Here is a 6342-nt window from a genome sequence, read left to right as displayed (position 1 = left end):
TGTCTACAGATCTGAAAACAGACCCAGGCTTCCCTCTTTAAGGCAGTATCTTGGATGAAGACTCATGTGGACAAGAAAAGAGGTTCACCACCTCAGCATATTTCTGGAAACAAAGTCTGACTGTTATTCAGGAATATTTGCCTGAATGTTCCATCATACAAGTTCATCCTTAGGCAACTTAGTCCTGTGACATACTGCATTCAACTCCCTGCAAATCAACAGATCCCAAACGCCTTTTATGTCTCGCTCCTGAAGCGGTTAGTCTTGGATCATTTCTCAATGGCCCATACTCCTGCTTCTCTTTCTGTTCCTGAGGGGCCTTTGTACATGTTCAAGGTCAAGGCATTCTGGATTCAAGAGGGTTTGAGGGAAGACATTCCATTTAATCGATTGGAAAGGTTTTGGTCCAGAGGAGAGATCTTGGTATCCTGAAAAGAACATATGTGCCCTTACCGTCCTTGAAAGATTTCTCCATCAGTCTGCCCAAAACAGGAGGTGGTGTAAGGAACAGTGCTATTATGCAGGATACTCACACACCTTATGAGCACCACCCTACTCACCATGTGTTTTGCTCGACTCCACTGAGTAACTGACTATCATTCTCAGTTGACATCTACATTCCTGACTCCAACCTTGAACAGTGAACCCAAACTGCCTGCCTCGACCTATGACCATCTCTGACACTCCAGTCAGCTGCTGCAGTCCCGAGGACTGCCCTGGAGTGTTACCTGGTGTCTACTGGCAGCCCAGCCTATCCTCACCCACAAAGGTCCTAGTGAAAACCTGGTAGACGCTTAGTCATACCCCTCCAGGGTAAGCCAGGCCCATTGCACAGTGGGTCCACACCCGGCCACCAACATTACACTGTTGCTGTGTGTTTCTGCATATCTGGCACTGTTCCATCTTTTCTGCCTACACTGCTTCTTTATCTTCTATGTTGTTTACGATGCTATCCTAGTCCTTGCTGAGCCATGTGTCATCCTTCAGGACGTGCTCCGCTGTATCATCGCCTGTGGTCTGTGCAGCTCTCCCTGACTTAAAGCTTAAAGAAACCACCTCATCAGGTGAGCCTTTAGCTAAAGCAATGTCCATAAAATCATGGTTGAGTGAGTTTGATTGTGGAAAAATTGATTGGCTGCACAGACCTCTGATTTTAAACTTATTGAACACCTTTGGGATAAACTAGCAAGGCCTTCTCATAAAAGTTCTATCAGGCACACTCCAAAAGGCTTCTCAGAAGCATGAAACCTGGTTTACCTGCAAAGAGAGACAAACTTTATGGTTATTGATTTAGAATGGAATATCATAAAAGCTCCTGTGGTCGTAATGTCTAGCCAGTGGCCGTACTGAATTTCTTGACAGTGGCCGTACTGAATTTCCTGACAGTAGACTGGAGGTTGGACATGGCAGTAAACCCACAGCAAAGTGTGTCACTTCTTTCCACTGGTCGAATCTGCTGACCAAGAAGTCCATAGGATTGGGGTTTGGGGTATCTGCTGGACAAAGGACCTGGCTGTTCAAGCGGTGTAACTTTGTTTACTGATGTTGATCGGTTCCATCATGTCATATATATGTTGTGAAATGAGAAGAAAAAAGATGCAGCACTCACCCATACGCTTCTTCTGAGTATGTTCTTTATTCAGCAAAACATGCCAAACACAGTGTAAACCGGCATTCGCAGTGATCTGTGAGGGAGCGGAAGTGAGAAGAGTCCGGTCTCTTCTCACTCCCGCTCCCTCACAGATCACTGCGAATGCCGGTTTACACTGTGTTTGGCATGTTTTGCTGAATAAAGAACACACTCAGAAGAAGCGTATGGGTGAGTGCTGCATCTTTTTTCTTCTCATTTTACGGTCATGAACAAGCTCTGACGATTGCATAGCACCACCCGCAGCTCATATTAAGGGAGACCTCATCTGTCCTGCTGAAGCAGATCGTTTATGCAGATCTTCAATTGCGGTATAGTGAAACTCTGTGCCGATCACCTCTTTTTCTTGGTATAACAAAGTTGTTCATATATATATTGTAATTGTTGTTGCTGCCGTCATCATTTCAAAACTGGGAAGTTTTCACTCTGCAAAGAATGCATACTGGTCACATTAAAGGAAGTCGGTAGTGATGAGGCATTAAATAAATACAGAACATTAAATAAATTCTGTAAAAAGCAAATCAAGGTAGCAAAGATTGAGACAGAGAGACACATTGCCAGAGAGAGTAAAAATAATCCCAAAATATTCTTTAACTACATAAATAGTAAGAAACTTAAAAATGATAGTGTTGGCCCCCTGAAAAATAGTCTGGGTGAAATGGTGGATGAGGATGAGGAAAAAGCCAATATGCTAAATGACTATTTTTCATCAGTATTTACACAAGAAAATCCCATGGCAGACAAAATGATCAGTGATAACAAAAATCCCCATTAAGTGTCACCTGCTTAACCCAGCAGGAAGTGCGGCGGCGTCTAAAAATCACTAAAATTGACAAATCTCCAGGCCTGGATGGGATACACCCCCGAGTACTGCAGGAATTAAGTACAGTCATTGATAGACCATTATTTTTAATCTTTAAAGACTCCATAATAACAGGGTCTGTACCACAGGACTGGCGTATAGCAAATGTGGTGCCAATATTCAAAAAGGGGACAAAAACTGAACTCGGAAATTATAGGCCAGTAAGCTTAACCTCTACTGTGGGTAAAATCCTGGAGGGCATTCTAAGGGACGCTATACTGGAGTATCTGAAGAGGAATAACCTCATGACCCAGTATCAGCACGGGTTTACTAGGGACCGTTCATGTCAGACTAATCTGATTAGCTTCTATGAAGAGGTAAGTTCCGGACTGGACCAAGGGAGCCCAGTGGATGTAGTGTATATGGACTTTTCAACAGCTTTTGATACGGTGCCACACAAGAGGTTGATATATAAAATGAGAATAATGGGGATAGGGAAAAATATGTGTAAGTGGGTTGACAGCTGGCTCAGGGATAGGAAACAAAGGGTGGTCATTAATGGAGCACACTTGGACTGGGTAGCGGTTAGCAGTGGGGTTCCACAGGGGTCAGTGTTGGGCGCTTGTCTTTTTAACATATTTATTAATGACCTTGTAGGGGGCATACAGAGTAGAATTTCAATATTTGCAGATGACACTAAACTCTGCAGGGTAATCAATACAGAGGAGGACAATTTTATATTACAGGATGATTTATGTAAACTAGAAGCTTGGACTGATAAATGGCAAATGAGCTTTAATGGGGATAAATGTAAGGTCATGCACTTGGGTAGAAGTAATAAGATGTATAACTATGCGCTTAATACTAAAACTCTGGGCAAAACCGTCAATGAAAAAGACCTGGGAGTATGGGTGGATGAGAAACTCATATTCAGTGGCCAGTGTCAGGTAGCTGCTACAAAGGCAAATAAAATAATGGGATGCATTAAAAGAGGCATAGATGCTCATGAGGAGAACATAATTTTACCTCTATACAAGTCACTAGTTCGACCACACTTAGAATACTGTGCACAGTTCTGGTCTCCGGTGTATAAGAAAGACATAGCTGAACTAGAGCGGGTGCAGAGAAGAGCGACCAAGGTTATTATAGGACTGGGGGGTCTGCAATACCAAGATAGGTTATTACACTTGGGGCTATTTAGTTTGGAAAAACAACGGCTAAGGGGTGATCTTATTTTAATGTATAAATATATGAGGGGACAGTGCAAAGACCTTTCTGATGATCTTTTTAGTCATAGACCTGAGATAGGGACAAGGGGGCATATTCTATGTCTGGAGGAAAGAAGGTTTAAGCATAATAACAGATGCGGATTCTTTACTGTAAGAGCAGTGAGACTATGGAACTCTCTGCCGTATGATGTTGTAATGAGTGATTCATTACTAAAATTTAAGAGGGGACTGGATATCTTTCTTGAAAAGTGTAATGTTACAGGGTATATACACTAGATTCCTTGATAGGGCGTTGATCCAGGGAACTAGTCTGATTGCTGTATGTGGAGTCGGGAAGGAGTTTTTTTCCCCAAGGTGGAGCTTACTCTTTGCCACATGAGTTTTCTTTGCCTTCCTCTGGATCAACATGTTAGGGCATGTTAGGTTAGGCTATGGGTTGAACTAGATGGACTTATAGTCTTCCTTCAACCTTAATAACTATGTTACTATGTTATTTGGTTTTACATGTGGTCGGCAACCATCCGCTACACAAAAACTTCACCAATTAGGTAATACGATTTTCTTGGCAATAAACCAATTCCCCCACTCTAAAAATGTATTAATAATTTTGTAAAAGTTTTGGTAAAGAACATTGCAATCGTGGAAGTTAAGGAATTTTGTTTTAATATTTTCATCAATTTTGCCTTTTCTCACAATTTTGATCAGGGCTCAACCCAGAAGGGTCGTCAATCATGGTGAACTTAACATATGATAGTACAATTTTTGCGTAATTTGATAACTGAATGCATGTTCATTGGGAACACAAAGTAAGAACTGATGATGCAATGAAGGTAGAGGAGGAAATGCATTGAAAGCAGTAGGTGAAGATGATGATGGGGTGATTTCCAACAGCACCACCTGCACACTGCAAAAGATTGTTCCCCTGACAATGTGAAAAAGAATTCAAATATATGAGATGCCACACATAGGACTTGATACTACCACCACCACAGCTTTTTGGGCACTGTAGAACCTCCTAAATCACCTGCTGTCACAGAACAATAAAATTGTCCAGAGGTTTGATTGACTGGAGTCCATCACAATGCCCCCACTGATTAGCTGCTATTGGTGTCAGACAGGTACGGACTGGGGCTAAAATTCAGGCCTGACATTTGAAATCACACAGGCCCATGTTGTCCCTGTCCCCATGAACCACATGGGATATATTACTAATATTACCCTGGATGGAGGACAGGAAGATTTTCTACATGACCAATATTTCTAATGATACCCGTGTCCTGCTGGGGTAAGTGACGGAGTCAGCAACTTTGTGCTCCATCACAACTCTTAACAGTATGGGTATCTTGAGAACACTGATTCTGTTAACAACGTAGCAGTCAAGGCAGCCCATGACCAGACAGGCCCTTCTGGCATTTGCCAGAATTGCCAGATGGCCAGTCCGGCCCTGGTGTCAGATGGAAGTACTCACTTGGCCGAGCTGGCCGTCTTCTGACATTGGGTACCGTAGGGTACTGCACATCCACCTCCTATTGATCTGAATAGGAGGCGGTTGTGTAGTAGCGAGCCGCAGCCACTACCAGAAGACCAAGCAACTCGGCAACTAAACACTTCCGGCCAGCAGCACTAACAGCTGATCGGCGGGGTGCCGTGTGTTGGACCCTGGCCAATCAGACATTGATAACCTAACCTAAGGAGAGGTCATCAAAGTAAAAGTATTGGACAACCTCTTTAAGTGGATGAGAGTGGCCTGCATTGCAAATCTGAAGTCCACAGTATGGTAATTTACGCTGCGGATTCTACTGTGGGTTTCACCCCTTGCGGCAAATCCCACCACATTTCTGAAATCTGTATTGTTTTTCTCTATATTGATTCTTAAGTGGAATTTTTGTTTCGGATATTTCACAGCCCTTACGTCTCATTTGGACATACCCTCAAAATGGTTGCAAATTGAAATTTGACTTTCAATTAGAATAGGAAAAAAGTGTAGTGGAAGTTTTTTTTTCACGTTGGAAAAAAAAATTGAACCAAAGAGTGAAAAGATAAGATTTTTGTAGGTTTATGTACAAGGGAGCCATGTGCTTAAATGTTGTGAACGGCACAGTTTTAATTTTGTGAAGAATTGTTGCTTTAGCATCTTTGTCTTTATTGGTGCCAGGCTTAGAAATTATCTCCATCACATAAAGCCTTGTTCTTTATTCAAAACATGTGGATTAACCAATAACTCTGATACTTTCTCTATTGTTTTTGGAACCTTTCCCCTTTCCTTGTCTCTCTTATAAAACACTTTGACTAATCATGTGGAGAACAAAAGGCCGCAGATTTTAACAAAGAACAAACAATGCAACTGTGAACCCACAACGTATTCAAACAATTGACATTTCTGGTGCCAGCACAGACAGCATCTGTTTTGAGTATTGAAAAGAAGAAGAAGAAAAAAAAAGTGAATTCTCAGAGCATTAATACTGGCAGAATCACAATGACTGCAGTACACACATTATTCAAGTGCTCGCTTTGGAAAGGATGTTCAGAATATTTATATGGTTCAGTCTTTTAAATACACGTTACAAGGATTAAAGCGGATTTGTTCGATTTTACAATACAGACTGCATACATTATTAAATAGTTTTTTTGGACCTGATGAAGTTGGTGTAATAACTTTGAAA

The sequence above is a fragment of the Ranitomeya imitator genome, chromosome 9 (assembly GCF_032444005.1).
Source record: "Ranitomeya imitator isolate aRanImi1 chromosome 9, aRanImi1.pri, whole genome shotgun sequence".
Classification (NCBI taxonomy): Eukaryota; Metazoa; Chordata; class Amphibia; order Anura; family Dendrobatidae; genus Ranitomeya; species Ranitomeya imitator.
This window is presented reverse-complemented; position numbering follows the sequence as displayed.